The sequence below is a fragment of the Chionomys nivalis genome, chromosome 8, assembly GCF_950005125.1.
Source record: "Chionomys nivalis chromosome 8, mChiNiv1.1, whole genome shotgun sequence".
Lineage (NCBI taxonomy): Eukaryota > Metazoa > Chordata > Mammalia > Rodentia > Cricetidae > Chionomys > Chionomys nivalis.
In genome coordinates, this window is record NC_080093.1 from 86,771,047 (window position 1) to 86,789,816 (window position 18,770).

General features: G+C 37.8%; 1 protein-coding gene across 1 annotated transcript in view; it reads left to right on the plus strand.

Moving 5' to 3' along the window:
• Window positions 1–18,770, plus strand: part of Sbf2 (SET binding factor 2) — a 403,356-nt gene that overhangs the window by 218,075 nt on the left and 166,511 nt on the right.

Consider the following 18,770-nt stretch of genomic DNA (forward strand, 5'->3'; position numbering starts at 1 on the left):
TAGGATCGAAACCTAGTGCCATTGTCCTTGGCTTCTCATCAGCCTTCATTGTCCGCCATGCTCAGAGAGTCCAGTTTCAACCCATGCTTATTCAGTCCCAGACCAGCTGGCCTTGGTGGGCTCCCAATAAATCAGTTCCACTGTCACAGTGGGTGGGTGCATCCCTCGTGGTCCTGATTTCCTTGCTCATGTTCTCCTTCCTTCTGCTCCTCATTTGGACCTTAAGAGCTCAGACCATTGCTCCAAATTGAGTCTCTGTCTCTACCTCGATCCATCGCCAGATGAAGGTTCTAAGGTGATATGTAAGATATTCATCAGTGCTATGAACTTTCCTCTTAGCACTGCTTTCATCGTGTCCCATAGGTTTGAGTATGTTGTCTCTTTGTTTTCATTAAATTCAAGGAAGACTTTAATTTCTTTCTTAATTTCTTCCTTGACCCAGGTGTGGTTCAGTAGTTGACTTTTCAGTTTCCATGAGTTTGTCAGCTTTCTGGGGGTAGCATTGTTGATGCCTTCTAACTTTAATCCGTGGTGATCTGATAAGACACATTCGTGATTCTAGAGAAGCTAAATAAGAAGGTGAACCCAAAGAAAAATATATAAGCATCCTCCTGAATATTAACCTTCATCAGGCGATGAAAGATGACAGAGACAGAAACCAACATTGGAGCACTGGACTGAAGTCTCACGATCCAAAGGAGGAGCAGAAGGAAAGAGAGCACGAGCAAGGAACTCAGGACTGCGAGGGGTGCACCCACACACTGAGGCAATGGGGATGTTATATCGGGAACTCACCAAGGCCAGCTGCCCGGGGTCTGAAAAAGCATGGGACAAAACCGGTATCGCTGAACATAACGGACAATGAGGACTACTGAGAACTGAAGAACGATGGCAATGGGTTCTTGATACTATTGCACGTAATGGCTTTGTGGGAGCCTAGGTAGTTTGGATGCGCACCTTACTAGACCTGGATGGAGGTGGGTGGTCCTTGGACCTCCCACAGGGCAGGGAAACCTGCTTGCTCTTTGGGCTGAGGAGGGAGGAAGACTTGATTCGGGGAGGGGGGGGAATGGGAGGTGGTGGTGGGGAAGAGGCAGAAATCTTTAATAATTAAATTAATTAATTAATAAAAAAAAAACAAAAAAAAGATATTCATCAGTATAGGATAGGGTCATTTCAGGTTCCCTCTCCTCAGTTGCCCAAGGTACCAGCTGGGGACATCTCCCTGGACACCTGCGAACCCCTCTAGAGTCAAGTCTCTTGCCAACCCTAAGATGGCTCCCTTAGTTAGGATATATACTTCGCTGCTCCCTATCCACCCTTCCTATATCCCAACCATCCAAATCCCCCAAGCTCCTCCCATCCTCCCCTTCTCACATTTCTCATCCCATTTCCCCTTTGCCCCATGCCACCTCACCCACAAGTTCCCAGTTTTTGCCCTGCAATCTTGTCTACTTCCCCTCTCCAGGCGGATGACTATACGATTTTCTTTGGGTTCACTTTCTTATTTAGCTTCTCTAGGATCACAAATTATACGCTCAATGTTTTTTATTTATAGCTAGAAACCGATTATGAGTGAGTACATCCCATGTTCCTCTTTTTGGGTCTGGGATACCTCACTCAGGATAGTGTTTTCTATTTCCATCCACTTGCACGCAAAATTCGAGAAGTCATTGTTTTTTACCGCTGAGTAGTACTCTAATATGTATATATTCCACACTTTCTTGATCCATTCCTCCATTGAAGGGCTTCTAGGTTGTTTCCAGGTTCTGGCTATTACAAACAATGCTGCTATGAACATAGTTGAACAGATACTTTTGTCATATGATAGGGCATCTCTTGGGTATATTCCCAAGAGTGGTATTACTGGATCTTGGGGTAGGTTGATCCCAAATTTCTTGAGAAATCGCCACACTGATTTCCAAAGTCGTTGCACTAGTTTGCATTTCCACCAGCAATGAATGAGTGTGCCCCTTTCTCCACAACCTCTCCAGCAAAGGCTATCATTGGTGTTTTTTATTTTGCCATTCTGACAGGTGTAAGATGGTATCTCAAAGTTGTTTTAATTTGCATTTTCTTTATCGCTAAGGAGGTTGAGCATGACCTTAAGTGTCTTTTGGCCATTTGAATTTCTTCTGTTGAGAATTCTCTGTTCAGTTCAGTGCCCCATTTTTTTATTGGGTTAATTAGCATTTTAAAGTCTAGTTTCTTGAGTTCTTTATATATTTTGGAGATCAGACCTTTGCCTGTTGCAGGGTTGGTGAAGATTTTCTCCCAGTCAGTGGGTTGCCTTTTTGTCTTAGTGACAGTGTCCTTTGCTTTACAGAAGCTACTCAGTTTCAGGAGGTCCCATTTATTCAATGTTGTCCTTAATGTCTGTGCTGCTGGGGATAAACGTAGGAAGTGATCTCCTGTACCCATATGTTGTAGAGTACTTCCCACATTTTCTTCTATCAGGTTCAGTGTGTTCAGACTAATATTGAGGTCTTTAATCCATTTGGACTTGAGTTTTGTGCATGGCGATAGATATGGATCTATTTTCATTCTTCTACAGGTTGACAACCAGTTCTGCCAGCACCATTTGTTGAAGATGCTCTCTTTTTTCCATTGAATACTTTTAGCTCCTTTATCAAAAATTAGATGTTCATATGTTTATGGGTTAAAATCAGGGTCTTCTACTCGGTTCCATTGATCGACTTCTCTGTTTTTATGCCAATACCAAGCTGTTTTCAATACTGAAGCTCTGTAATAGAGTTTGAAGTCAGGGGTGGTAATGCCTCCAGACGATCCTTTATTATATAAGATTGTTTTGGCTATCCTTGGTTTTTTGTTTCTCCATATAAAGTTGATTATTGTCCTCTCAAGATCTGTGAAGAATTTTGATGGGATTTTAATGGGGATTGCATTGAATCTATAAATTGCCCTTGGTAGAATTGCCATTTTTACTATGTTGATCCTCCCAATCCAAGAGCAAGGGAGATCCTTCCATTTTCTGGTATCCTCCTCAATTTCTTTCTTCATAGACTTAAAGTTCTTGTCAAATAGATCCTTCACTTCGTTGGTTAGAGTTACCCCAAGATATTTTATGCTATTTGTGGCTATCGTGAAGGGTGATGCTTCTCTGATTTCCATCTCTGCTTCCTTATCCTTTGTGTATAGGAGGGCAACTGATATTTTGGAATTGATCTTGTATCCTGCAACGCTACTAAAGGTGTTTATCAGCTGAAGGAGTTCTTTGCTGGAGTTTTTGGGGTCGCTTATGTACACTATCATATCGTCTGCAAATAATGAAAGTTTAACTTCTTCCTTTCCAATTTGAATCCCTTTGATCCCTTTATGTTATCTTATTGCTATTGCTAGAATTTCAAGCACTATATTAAAGAGGTATGGAGAGAGTGGACAACCTTGTCGTGTTCCTGATTTTAGTGGAATAGCTTTGAGTTTCTCTCCATTTAATTTGATGTTAGCTGTCGGCTTGCTATAAATAGCTTTTATTATACTTAGGAATGACCCTTGTAACCATAATCTCTCTAAGACCTTTATCATAAAGGGATGTTGAATTTTGTCAAATGCTTTTTCAGCATCTAATGAAATGATCATATGGTTTTTTCCTTTCAGTTTATTTATATGATGGATTACATTGATAGATTTTCGTATGTTGAACCAGCCCTGCATCTCTGGGATGAAGCTTACTTGATCAGTGATAATGGATAATTTTTCTAATGTGTTCTTGGATTCGGTTTGCCAGTATTTTATTGAGTATTTTTGCGTCGATGTTCATGAGTGAGATTGGCCTGTAGTTCTCTTTCTTGGTTGTGTCTTTGTGTGGTTTTGGTATCAGAGTAACTGCAGCTTCATAAAAGGAATTTGGCAATGACTTCTCTGTTTCTATATTGTGAAATACATTAAGGAATATAGGTATTAGTCTTCTTGGAAGTTCTGGTAGAATTCTGCATTGAAGCCGTCTGGACCTGGGCATTTTTTGGTGGGGAGATTTTTTATAACAACTTCTAATTCTTCGCAACTAACAGGTCTATTTAGATTGTTCACCTGGTCCTGGTTTAACTTTGGTATATGGTACTTATCTAAAAAAGTGTCCATTTCTTTTACATTTTCCAATTTTGTGGCATACAGGTTTTTGTAGTAAGATCTAATGATTCTCTGAATTTCCTCTGTGTCTGTGGTTATGTCTCCCTTTTTGTTTCTGATTTTGTTAATTTGCGTATTCTGTCTCCGCTGTTTGATTAGTTTGGATAGGGGTTTATCAATCTTACTGATTTTCTCCAAGAACCAGCTTTTTGTTTCATTGATTCTTTGGATTGTTTTCTGTGTTTCTATTTTGTTGATTTCAGCCCTCAATTTGATTATTTCCAGTCTTCTACTTCTCCTAGGTGAGTCCGCTTCTTTTTTTTCTAAAGCTTTCAGGTGGGCTATTAATTCTCCAATGTGTGCTTTCTCCGTTTTCTTTAAGTGGGCACTTAATGCTATGAACTTTCCTCTTAGCACTGCTTTCATCGTGTCCCATAGGTTTGAGTATGTTGTCTCTTCGTTTTCATTGAATTCAAGAAAGACTTTAATTTCTTTCTTAATTTCTTCCTTGATCCAGGTGTGGTTCAGTAGTTGAATGTCCAGTTTCCATGAGTTCATAGGCTTTCTGGGGATAGCATTGTTGTTGAATTCTAACTTTAATCCATGGTGATCTGATAAGACACAGGTGGTTACCGATATTTTTTTGTAACTGTGTAAGTTTGCTTTGTTACCGAGTATGTGGTCTATTTTCGAGAAGGTTCCATGAGCTGCAGAGAAGAAGGTATATTCTTTCCTATTTGAGTGGAATGTTCTATAGTTGTCTCTTAAGTCCATTTGATTCATTACCTCCCTTAATCCTCTTATTTCTCTGTTACGTTTCTGTCTGATTGACCTGTCCATTGGTGAGAGAGGAGTGTTGAAATCTCCTACTATTAGTGTGTGTGGTTTGATGACTGCCTTGAGTTTTAGTAACGTTTCTTTTACATAAGTGGGTGCTTTTATGTTAGGGGCATATATATTCAGGATTGAGACTTCATCCTGCTGAATTGTTCCTGTTATGAGTAAAAAATGTCCCTCTCCATCTCTTTTGATTGATTTTAGTTTGAAGTCAACTTTCTTAGAAATTAGTATGGCCACACCTGCTTGTTTCTTAGGTCCGATTGCTTGATAAACCTTTTCCCAGCCCTTTACTCTGAGTAGATGTCTGTCTTTGTGGTTGAGGTGTGTTTCTTGTAAGCAGCAGAATGTTGGTCCTGTTTTCGTATCCAATCTCTTAGCCTGTGCCTCTTTATAGGTGAGTTGAGTCCATTGATATTAAGTGATATTAATGACCAGTGGTTGTTAACTCTGGTCATTTTTCCTTCCTTTCTTTCTTTCTTTTGGTAGTAGAGTTTGTGTGTTTCCCTTCTTCAAGTTGTACTGGTGAAGGGTCATTAGATGTCTGAGTTATTGTGGGCATTGTTGGACTCCTTGGTTTGTGATTTTCCTTATATTACTTTCTGTAAGGCTGGATTTGTGGCTACGTATTGTTTAAATTTGTTTTTATCCTGGAAAATTTTGTTTTCCATTTATAGTGAACGAAAGCTTGGCTGGGTATAGTAGTCTGGGCTTGCATCCATGGTCTCTTATTTTCTGCAGTACATCTATCCAAGACCTTCTGGCTTTCATGGTTTCCATAGAGAAATCAGGTGTAAGTCTGATTGGTTTACCTTTATAGGTAACTTGACCTTTTTCCTTTGCAGCTCTTAATATTCTTTCTTTATTCTGTATGTTTTGTGTTTTGATTATTATATGACGAGGAGATGGTTTTGGTTTTTTTTTTTTTTTTTGATCCATTCGATTCGGTGTTCTGTATGCTTCTTGGACCTTCAAAGGAATATCTTTCTTAAGGTTGGGAAAGTTTTCTTCTATAATTTTATTAAATATATTTTCTGGAGCATTGAGCTGTACTTCTTCTCCTTCTTCTATCCCTATTATTCTTAGGTTTGGTCTTTTTATTGTGTCCCAGATTTCCTGAATGTTTTGTGATGAGAATTTGTTGGTTATGCTGTTTTCTTTGATCAGAGTGTTTTTTTTTCTCTATGGTATCTTCAGTGTCTGAGATTCTTTCTTCTATCTCTTGTAATCTGTTGGTAGTACTTGTCTCTGTAGTTCCTGTTCGTTTATCCAAATTTTCCATCTCCATCCTTCCCTCGGTTTGTGTTTTCTTTATTACTTCCACTTCATTCTTCAAGTCTTGAACCGTTTCCCTTACCTGTTTGATTACTTTTTCTTGTTTCTCTTGGTTTTCTTGGGTATCTTTGAGAGATTTATTCATTTCCTCTACCTTTTTGTTTGTAATCTCTAATTGATTATGGCAGTTTTTCACCTCCTGTTTAAGGTCCTCTATTATTTTCATATAATTCACTTTTGAGTCGAATTCTTCTAATTCTTCTGGATTAGGGTGTACACTTCTTATTTCGGGATTCCTGGATTCTGGTGATGTCATGTTGCCTTTCATGTTGTTGGGGAATTCTTGCATTGGCGCCTGCCCATCTCTTCCTTCAAATGGAGCCAGGAGAGGCCTGATGTCTTGGACCAGTCTTTGCTGTGACTAACTCTCTGGGTGTATCTCCTCAGTGTAGGGGCAGGAACCGTTCCCTTCCAGATGAACTCCTCAACACCAAAACAGGGACGCCTAGAATTCCAATGACCCGCGGAAAAAAGGGCCAATGCAGGGGTCGGGTGGGGTCGAGTAGAACACAGGCGATACTGCAGTACAAGCTGGAGGTGCCTGCGCTCCCTGGCGGGGACCTTGAGGCCTGCCCTCTAGTCAGGCACTCACTGCTCTGGGTTGGTAGCCTTAGTGAAAGGGCAGGAAGCTGTTCCACAGCAAAGGACCTTGCAGACAAGGCAGGCTTGGTGGTGGGGGCGGGGGCGCATGTGTAGGAAAGAAAGCCCTGCAGCAGGAGCTGGGGGAGGGGCGTTTGTGCTCTCTACCCTAGCTCTAGCTTCTTATTGGCTAACTCTTACATCTTAATTTAACCCATTTCTATTACTCTGTGTATTGTTATGTGGCAGTGGCTTACTAGATAAAGATTTTGGTAAACTCTCCAGCAGGGCTACATAGCTTTTCTCTTGACTCCTCTTTCTTTCTCCCAGCATTCAGTTTAGTTTTTCCTGCCTATCTAACTTCTGCCCTGCAATAGGTCCAAAGCAGTTTTTTATTCATTAATGGTAATCACAGCTTACAGAGGGAACTACTACATCACCTCCCCCTTTATGTTTAAATAAAAAAGAAGGTTTTAACTTTAACATAGTAAAATTTGTAACAAAACAGGTATCAAGCACGAATTATAGTTACAATATTTATATCTACTTTATCTTTTATCATAACTAAGGAAAACTATAACTATAAATCCTTCAACTCCATCAAAGACTCCAGAAGGATATAATATTACCTTAGTAAACAGGAAGGATATTGTAAGCAACTTCCAAAACTCTATAAATGACAGAGACATCTCACTGCCAGGACAGTCATCCAAACTTCTACTGTACTGCTGGGGCATCTATCTTCAGTCTACAGACCATAATATCCATCAAACTTTTCCATGAAGTAGAATATTTCAAAGATAGTTCTGCCTATATTGGCAGTTTGTCAGTCACATTTTTCTGTGTCCTGCAGACTGTCTAGCAGACTCTTTAATGAAGCAGGAACCCCTAAGGATCATCTCACCTTTAGGCAAGTTCAGCAAGCAATTCTCTGCTTATCCTAAAATTGTATCAATATATAAAATATCTTAAGCAGAGGTAGAAGCATGTATGCATACAATATGACAAAATAACTTTTCCTAGGTGTACAAATATTGTAGACAGAAATAGGAGCATATTCAATATAATTTGAATTTGTATCAATATACAAGAATCTGTACCAATGTAAATTACCTATAAATAATAGCACACAAGTATTCATTCTATTATTATTATTATGAGTAAGCTCACACTAATTTATCTTTTATCCCATGCAGTTTTTCTTTTTTTTTTCCAAAGAGATCTCTGAACCTACATAATTTCCACCCCAATCTGCAACCCTATTCCAATTATAATCAACCCCTAATTGATATCCCTAACCCTGAGGACAAACTTTGTTGGAAAGGGGGACGTCATCTTCTAGAATTACTTCCAGCTGTCATGGGGGCAATGATCTTTCTATGGGATCCTGTGAAAGTAAATAGATAGTTAAGTCTCAAGATTACTGTCTGATGTAATTGCAAATGGTCTCTGAGTATTCATTAGGGTTTTTCTGAGGATCCTATTTGGAGTTCTGGCCAGAACGTTGTAAGAAGATGCACCATTTCAGCTAACCAATTTGGAACCATCTTGAGCAACTGGTATCTGAAACCAGTCTTATAGTAACACTATCAGCATCATAACGTCATGTCAATCAGGTGGATTCATTTGTGTCCCCATCTTCTTCCTGGAAACTCCAAAGATTATTGCAGGAAAATTCATTGTTCATTGTGGAAAATGTAAGCATTATTCATAGAGACATATATTCAATGAAAGGTCTGATAGAGACAAAAATATGTATGAAAAAGATAAGTTTTTTTTTCTAAATTCTTCTTTCTGTCCTATACCATATGGTTCCTAGCATGAGACAGAAACTTCAAATTTTTCATTTAACAACATGCTTAGATTGAGAGAAGGACAGAGCCATTGTCCAACTCCAAAGCTAGCTTTGATTTTTAAGTGAGTGGTGACTATTATTCTAGTTTATGCTCAGTGATTCTTACCTTCAGATGATCTGTCTTCATAAGTCATAATAATCTTTTGTTTGGTGATCCTATCTGGATAATTATCCTTTCCTCTTTAAGCATCTAGATGTCCAAGGTCTCTTGACTTTTCAAAGACGAGCATTTTCCTGCAAAGACAAGAACAGAACCCTGCCCCAGCCCTTATGAGGTTTCCTTACCACCTGTATGTTTGTCACCTCTGTGGATGAACCGTGATTTCTCTTTCTCAAGAAGTTTCTCTTTTTCAAACCAAATCTTTATTAATTTTTATAGTATCCATAAATTTCTTCTCTTCTGGAAACAAGAGTAAAACCCCTTTCCCAGCGTAGCACATCTCCTGGTTTCTATTGTGAGGTCAACACATCCTTGAAATACACCAATTAATTTAGTTCAGAAGCATTTTCTATTATCCATGTCTTTCTGCTGCTGTTGGTCCTTTCTCATTAGCATTAAAAAATCCAAGTTTAGTAAAGCATTATGCAATCATTTCTGGGGGGTATTTTCCATTGCTTTTTGTTTTTTTTAACATATCCTTTATAGTTCAATTTGATATTTCTGTAACTGCCTGACCTATAGGATTTTTTAGTATACCTGTAATATGCTTGATACTATAATAAGCAAAAGATTGTTTCATTTTCTTAGAGACATATGCTAGACCATTATCTGTCTTTATTTGTGCGTGTATACCCATGATGGCTATAGCTTCTAGTAAATGTGTGATTACTGAATCAGCCTTTTCTGAGCTTCCACCAGTTGCTCATTGAAAACCTGAATAAGTGTCAATGGTGTGGTGTACATATTTTCATTTTCCAAAATCTGCAAAGTGAAAACACATCCATCTGCCAGATTTCATTCCTTTGAGTACCCTTTGGATTACTCCCTGCAGGTAGCAGTGTTTGGTTATAGAAAGAGCAAGTAGGAGACATCTCTTTATAATCTCCTTAGCCTGTTGCCATGTAATAGAAAACTCTTTATTTAAACCTTTGCTATTGACATGGTGTTTCTTATGAATTTCTGAGTTCTTCCACACACTTCCAATCAATAATCGATCAATTTCTGCATTACCTTGTGCTAGAGGATGTGGCAGACCCCTATGGGATCAGGTGTGTTATGTATATGGGACAAAGCCTATTTCTGAGTATATCTTGAACCTGTATAAATAATGAAGTCAATTCTTTATCATCTGGTATAAATTCAGCAGTTTCAATATACAAAACAACTCTTGCTACATATTGTGAATCAGTAACTATATTGAGAGGTTCTTTAAAATCCTTAGTACTATGAAAATAGCATATAATTCTGCCTTTTGGACAGAATTATAAGGGCTTTGCCCTACTTAAATCTTCTGATTTATAATCTATCTTTCCTGATTTGTTTGCATCAGTATAGAATGTACGGGCTTCAATTATTGGTGTGTCACGTACAATGCAGGGAAAGATCCAAGTAGTTCTCTTTCTAAGATTAATTCTATCACTTTTTGGATAATTTAAATAGTCTCTCCTAAAAATTTTACACAAGTTCTTTGCCAAAGTTCATTGACTTCCCATAATTTTTTATGTTAATCAGTAGTAAAAGTCACTCTGCTGAATCTATTCCTGCTAGTTGACGAAGTCACAATTTTCCTTTCAGAAACCTTTTCCACATACATTTTAAATTTCTCACTTGGTTTATGTGGTAAAAAGATCCATTTTAAGATAATATCTTCCCTTTGCATTAAAATTCATGTAGGGAAATTCTGGAAGGCAAGAAGACTTGAATACAATTAAGATTTGGACTCACCCTATCCACATGTGCCTCCTGTAATTTTTCTTCAACACCAATCAATTCCTTTTCAGCTTCAGCTGTTAGTTCCCTGGAACTATTTGAGTCTTTGTCGTCATCTAAGGTTTTGTCTAAATGAACTATTAGATCAGATGTTATCCCAAAAGCTGGTCATAGACTGGAAATGTGTCTTAACAATCTAAGAAAGTCATTAACGGTCGGCAATCAGTCTCTCCTAATTTGTTCATTTTGTGTTCTTATTTTCTGTAAAACTACTTTATAACCAAGGTAATTGACAGAATCTCCTCTCTGTATTTTTTCAGGAGCAGTTTATAATCCCCATTTTGACAAAATTTTCTTTACTTCTTCAAACATTCTAAAGTATCTACATTTCAGTTAGATATCAAAATACTATTCATGCAATGATAAATTATAGATTTAGGAAATTGCTTGTGTATTATATCCAATTGCTGACATACAAAGTATTGTCACAGGGTGGGGCTATTGAGCATTTTGTGTGGGAGAACCCTCCACTGCTATCTCCTAGTAGGCTGAGAATTGTTATAAGTAGACACTGGGAAGGCAAATTTCTCTTTATTCTTTTCTTGTAAAGTTACAGTGAAGAAACAATCATTTAAATCAATAACTATATCTGGCACTCCTTTTGAAAATAGAGAAGGCAGAGGAATTCCAGACTGTAGAGGACCCATAGGTTGAATTACCTTGTTGACAGGTCTTATCTTAGATCTGTCACCATTCTCCATTTAACAGATTTCTTTTTAAAAACAAATGCAGAAGAATTCCAAGGTTGATTCTTCAGTATGGTGAGCATCTACTTGCTCCTGTACCAGCTGTTCTAAAGACTGCAGTTTGTCTTCTGTTAAAGGCCGTTTGTTTAACCCATACTGTTTTCTTAGTTAACCATTTTAAGTGTAGGTCCATTGGTCCCTCTAAAGATTTGCTAATTGCTTTGTGTTCTTGTACAGCCTTAATGGCTGGTGACCTTTGTGTATAGTACCTTATAATATCTTTCCCAGTAATATGAATTTCAGGAACTTCAAGATTGTTAATCTGGGTATTCCATGGAATTCATGACCCCATGAATTCACTGCCATATTAGCCACATATGGCCTCAGCCTTTCTTTCTGTCCTCTGGCCCTGTGCATTCAACCCATCTCATTTTTTGTTTCTCTTGAAATAGGGTTATAATACCTAGGAATTGAACATCTGCCTCTTGAAGAGGCCAATTTGGATGCCAACATTCTGGAGTAATGATACTCATATCCATACCCATGTCTATCAAACCCACAATTACAATGTTATTTATGCGCACTCTTAGCTTTGGTCTTTGATTATTTATAGATGTTTGCCAGAATATATGTTTCCTATTTCCTATTAGAATTTTTTATTCTTCTTCCATGTTTATTCCATCATCCAGAACAGTATGTTTTGTTTTGTTTTACAGCAGGCACTAGATTTTTTAAATTTCCCTCGTGAGACATTTCCTCCACAATGACTGGGTATGACTGTACCACTTTTGACTTGGGGGCCTGTGAGAGGCCCCACAAGGATTTTCACAATGGTATCGGGTTGCCTTGTTTGTCTTTTGTTGATCTGTATTTATTGGTCCAGTGTCAACCTTTGCCTCACCTCCTACATAATCCGTAAGGTTGATATCTTTTATTTTTGCCATTCCCAGAAGAGACATTATTTCTAGGAATTCCCAGAAGAGACATTATTTCTAGGAATTTCTTGTCTAGAATCCCTTCTCAGATGTCTTATTCTACCACATTTTGATGTCTACTCATACCTCTGAAAATTGCTTCTCCTACCCCAAGATTCAGTATTATAGTCAAATATCTCAATGTTCATTGTATGCAGGGTCCATTCATGTATAGGTGTTGATCTAACCTTTAAAGGATCGAGTATCTTTCTGCATTCTAAGTTGGCATTTTCAAAAGCCAGAGATTCCATAATTACTCGTCTAGCTTCTGGTTCTGTTACTCCTTTTTGTACAGCCTTAGTTAATCTTTGTAAATCACTAAAGGGTTCTTTATGACCCTGTTTCACCCTAATATATGATACAGTTTGTTTTTCTTAAATCCTGTCCCAAGCATTTTAGGCTGCTGTGTGGCATAGGAACAAGATTTGTTCATCATAAAATCTTGATCCTATGGGTCAGCATAAGTGCCCTTGCCAAGAATTTGATGTTGGGAAGTCTCAGGACCTTTTGCTTTTCCCTGTTGTTCTAAAATTTTTGCTTCTTCTCACAAATAACATTTCCACATTTATCGTGGCCCATCATCCATGACTGCTGAAACTAATTAAAGCCAGTCATATGGGGTAGCCTTATTGCTAGAAGTTCATGTCTTTACCATCTCCCTAACAAATGCTGAATGCAAGCTATAAGATATTTGTCAGGGTTTGGTGCCAGCCTGGACCCTAGATTATTCCTCCAGCCTAGAGGAGGTGTGGAAATAATTGAGACAACTCACATGGCTTTATCGGTTTGGAGATTCTCAGTGATCCCTCATGAAATCCTGAGTTCAAATCCTAAAAATTTTCTGTGATTATTCTCTAAACAGCCTTTGTAACAAAACATAAACTGGGGATAAATTCACTAGCATTCTGTTTCCTAGGTAACCAAGTGAATGACTTTAGTCACGTTCACACCTTTCTATGCCCTCTCTGTGATGTCTTCCTACATTCCTGCTCTGTATGCCAGCTCTGTCACATAGGCCAAATTAACATTTCTATCCCAGGTATCCTCCAAATTACAAAGAAGGAGCAGAACAATGTTAGCTTATCCTGACCCTTTTTTTATGGAGATGACCACCTCCTGTGTGGCAGGTGCAAACTATGGCATGGAAGTCTGACTGCCATTCAATGTAGAAATGTGGGCCTACAGTCCACTCTCTCTTAATTAATTTTAATGAAGCCTGTGCTTCTGAACAGGACAGATCATCACATCTGCCTTAGGCAAAGACTTCTCCCTTTACCCAAATTTACTCGTCTTTGGAAATCAGGCATTTTATTTTATGCAAGCTCCTGTCTTAGGTTTCTGTGGGGTGGAAACTTCAAACCCGTCATTGACTGCAGATCTCTGTGAAGAAAAGAGATTAAGGGGGAGAGATACCTTTGGGTTCTGTGTCTTGGAGCCATACTTTCTTGTCAGGATACATCATAACTCTTTAATTTCTTTTAGTCATTCATTCCTATAGGAACCCATCTACCCTCTTTGGATCCTTTTGGGCATTTAGAACTTGATGGTTTTTAAGAGTTGATTACAGAGTAGGAAACTAAAACCCTTTCATTTCTGACAGGTACTGGCATTATTAAAACCTGTCCTTGTACCTTCTTTCCCTGTTCCTCAGCTCCAATAATTTCCTCATTTGTTTCAAATCTTTTTACTACTGTCTTTTGTAAAGCCTGAATCTCTTGACCTGTATATATTTCTAGTAATTTCATTGAGGCACCTAGCCTCTGGTCCTCATTCTGCACAGGTCATTCCAATGTCTAAAGTTTTTCCTTGAAAGATAGTATTTCATCCTTGGACATTATTTGGATAGTGTGCAGATTGCCTTCTTGGAGAGATGCTCTATCTGCTAACCTATCATAACTTTTTAACAGATTTTGGTTGTCAAATTCAACAGTATGAATTCTTTCAGATAATTTCTCAGTACCCTATGACATGGATTGAATTTTGTCTGTCAAATTAATATTACCCTTTTCAATAGTATTAATTTTTTCAGATAACTTTAGATTTCCAATGGTATTAATCCTGTCAGCTAGCTGTTCATTATTAGTCTGTAAAAACTGTATCATTTCTAAATGGCTCTTTTATCAAACCATTTTCTTTTTTTTTTTTTTTTTTTTTTGGTTTTTCGAGACAGGGTTTCTCTGTGGTTTTTTGGAGCCTGTCCTGGAACTAGCTCTTGTAGACCAGGCTGGTCTCGAACTCACAGAGATTCACCTGCCTCTGCCTCCCAAGTGCTGGGATTAAAGGCGTGCGCCACCACCGCCCGGCTTCAAACCATTTTCTTAAGGATATAATATGAAGAATAAAACTTAGTCCCAATATCGAATAAATGGATGTATCACAATAGCCATATAAGCCTTGCAGAATACAGTCCATAGTGTCAGCAAAAATGTTATTGAAATTCTGCATGGTAATATTGTCTGCAATTATATAGCTTTTGTCCAGCAGGTGTCACAGTTGCAGCTGCATGGCGAAGAGCTGCCACTGGTGGCTAAGCAATCAGTGGCTGCGCAACCGGTGGTGGCACAAATAGTCGTGTGCCGCTTTGGGTTTCTGCCTTGGTGTCTGGTTAAATAAATACTGACAAATATGCTTTGCTTTGACCAATTAAAAGCAATTAAATCAATTCCATACACGGAGCAAGGAGCCCAAAACTCACAAGTAGGGAACACCAACCAGAATCTGCTCAAGTCACCACGGCAGTGGGGGAAGGACATGTGCACAAGCCTGGGAAATTTCCAGGTTTACAAAAAAATTACTTAGTAGGTGAAAGCAAGCCAGCAAGCTGGGGTAGGAGACCTTCTGGGAATGGACCTTTTGGGCCTTTTAGACCAGTCTACCGATTAGGTGTAGAGTTGGGACCCATGTGGGTATCAGATGAAGGACTCTAAAAAGAAATCCCTCACTAGCTCAGAATTGAGTATAATAAAGGGTTATTTATTTAGGTGTAGACGCACAGGTCACAGTCCTCTGCATGAACAAGGAAACAGTAACCAAATCCAGCAACCAGAAGAGAGTGGGAGTAAACATTTTACATCAGCATTTATAGTAAAAAAAAAAAAAAAAAAAAAAAAAAAAGACTATGCCCAAGTGGGCTGGTAATTTACAGGCTACTAGCTGAAGATATTTCCTACAGCAGATATTCTCTTTGTTTTAGTTAGTTTGGATAAGGGTTTGTCTATCTTGTTGATTTGCTCAAAGAACCAATTCTGTTGGTATTGTGCTGGATGCACAATTATTTGTTGCCTTGTTTCATGGGTGTAGTTCATTTCCTTGGTTTGGAGTTTTCTTTCTAGTACCTTCTGTAGGGCTGGATTTGTAGATAGTATTTAAATTTGACTTTGTCTTATAATATATTGTTTTCTCCATCTATGGTGATTGAAAGTTTTGCTAGGTATAGTTTTGCTGCCATTTATGGTCTCTTAGAGTCTTCAAGACATCTGTCCAGACCCTTCTGGCTTTTATGGTCTGCATTGAGAAGTCGGATGTAATTCTAATAGCTCTGCCTTTATATGTTACTTGGCCTTTTTCTCTTGTAGCTTTTAATTATTTTTTTTGTTGTTGTTCTGTATGTTTAGTGTTTTGATTATTATGTGGTACAGGGACTTTCTTTTCTGGTTCAGTCTATTTGGTGTCCTGTAAGCTTCTTGTACCTTTTATTAAGCATGTTCTTTAGGTTAGGAAAATTTTCCTCTATAATTTTGTTAAATATATTTTCTGGGTTTTTGAGCTAGGATTCTTCTTCTATTCTTATTATTTTTTGGCTTGGTCTTTTTATAGTGACCCAGATTTCCTGGATGTTTTGTGTCAGGAATGTTTTAGCTATAACATTTTATTTGACTGATGAATGTATTTCTTCTATTGTATCTTCAGTGCCTAAAATTCTCTCATTCATCTCTTGTATTCTGTTGGTGATGTTTGCTTCTGTATTTTCTGTTTGCTTACCAGATTTTCCATTTCGAAAATTCCCTCATTTTCCTTTTTTCTTTATTGCTTCTATTTCAATTTTGAGGTCTTGAACAGTTTCCTTCATCTGTTGATTTTTTTCTTGACTTGACATTCTTTAATGTATTTGTTGATTTCCTCCATTTCTTTTTTTCCCTCAAATTCTTTAATATATTTTTTCATTTCTTTTTAAAGGACCTCTATCAACTTCATAAAGTTGGTTTAACAATCATTTTTTTGTGTGTGTGCTTCAGCTGTGTTGGAATATTCAGGTCTTGCTGTTGTAGCTGGGCCCTGATGGTGGCATTTGGCCTTTTTATTGCTGATTGTGTTCTTACACTGGCATTTAGGCATCTGGTTTTGGACATCATAGATCTAGGCATTATAGATCCAAGAGTTGATTTCTCAATTTGTCCTTATTAGTTGGGTATTTTATTCTTTGATTTCTATTTCCTCATTGGTCGTCTGACCTTTGTGGCCTGAATTTCTGGCAGTTAGTGTGACCTCTGATATGGTAGCAAGTCACTGACTACATTGGAAACTGGATTTCTGGTGACTAGCTTGGCCTTAGGTATAGCAAGGGGTCTCTGTTCTTCTGACTGGTGTAGTCTTCATCTGAGCAGCTTTAGACTGGAGCCATTGTGGGTTGGGAGATGGGATGAGGGTGGGGAGTGGGACAGTTCAGCCATCAGGCAAGTCATTCAGCTGTTATTCTGAGTGGTGTGGCCTGTACTGAGCCAATTATACATCCTTAAAAGTAAATGTAAATCACAACCTGTGTCTTTCAGTTTTTAAAGTGATCATAGTGAAACTCTGCATTATTATGTAAAATAAACATTGCCTTATTTGTTAACTCTGAAATGCATTTTATATTTCATGAGTCTTTATTAGGCTTTTTAAAAAATCAATTCAGTTTCATTAATTTATTTGGTTACACTCATCCAGTATGTACTTATCAAATACTTACTAGTGGTGAATATATTTTAGGCACATTATTCTCCTAATACCTCTCAGGAAAGTTAAACATGATGATCAAGAATCTGAGAGTATTGTGATAGATTGCTGTTTTTCCTTCTAGTATAAGATTCTGAAGTTTATGACAGTTCAACATTGCTAAAGTACAAATAGTTTATGAAATTAAAACAAAACCAAACCAGATCACTGTGGTAAAGGTACTTCCTTGGGCCATGTAGGAAATTGGAAAAATTGGAGGGTAAAGAGAGGAGCCATGTCAATGTTTGGAAAGTAATCCACATGAAAGCCAGTTTCACTGACATGTCAAAATCACATTTCTAAAATTACCTTTTGAAGCAGGAACCAAACAGATAATTTTACTGTTCGATTATTCTTGGGTTAAAATTGAGAAATGGTGAGTTCATTCAAATGTTTGTAAATACTTTGTTCAATTTAAATCTGGTAAGTGTGTCTCACTTGTCTTCACAACCCATTTCAGGATTTCAAAGAAATCTTGGTTTTTCAGTTTCTTTTCATCACTCCTTCATTTTGTCCTTTAGTGAGGTTTCAGGAATGTGAGTTCTGTGAATTGAACTAGATTTGGCTTCTTTTCTTGATTCCTAGAACTTCCTAAATCAGAAAAGTACTGGTGTCTTCAGTAGTTTGGAAAGGGAATAGAGGAGAAGACTAAATGCCTGAGACAAGTCATGCAGTCATTGGTAGGGTTTATGAAATAAAGGTGAGATACATCTGCACAGCTTTTCCTTTTGTGTGTGTGTGCCCAGCAGATAATATTGAAAGCAGCCCTCTGCCTTTTAGTGTCTGATTGAGCACATGTTTTTACTACTTAGGCACCTTATCCCTGTGATCCCAGGCCTTATGCAAGACCTCATAATTAAATGCCAAAATAAGATAAAAATTTTAAGAAACTTCATTTCAAAGTGCTAGAAAATCAGTTGAAATAAGACCCTTTAACTCAAAGCATAAACTCCTCTATCTGGTTTGCTTGTTCATAATAAGTCAATTTATTGTGTTTTGATTTACATATAATAAAAATTTTAATGTACACATCTATACATTTTGACATTTATTATACCACCAGTACAATAGTAGATGCAGATAGCATTCTTATCACTCTAGAAAGTTCTTTAATGCCTCTTGGTAGTCACATCCTCCTACTGCCTCAAATGCTTGGTAATCACTGATCTGTTTTCTATCGCTGTGGCTTTGTCTTTTTCACAATTCAGTTGTTTTGAATTTGGCTTCATTCTCTTAATATTTCCAATTTACCCATGATCACACATAACTGGAGTGTATAACTCTCATTTCTGAGGAGCATTTCACTTTTATGGATTAGTTAAGTTTTATTTCTCTGTTGACCATCTGAAAAACAAATTTTTTTTTTGGTTTTTTTTTTTTTTTTTTTTTTTTTGGTTTTTTTGAGACAGGTTTTCTCTGTGGCTTTGGTTCCTGTCCTGGAACTAGCTCTGTAGACCAGACTGGTCTCAAACTCACAGAGATCCACCTGCCTCTGCCTCCCGAGTGCTGGG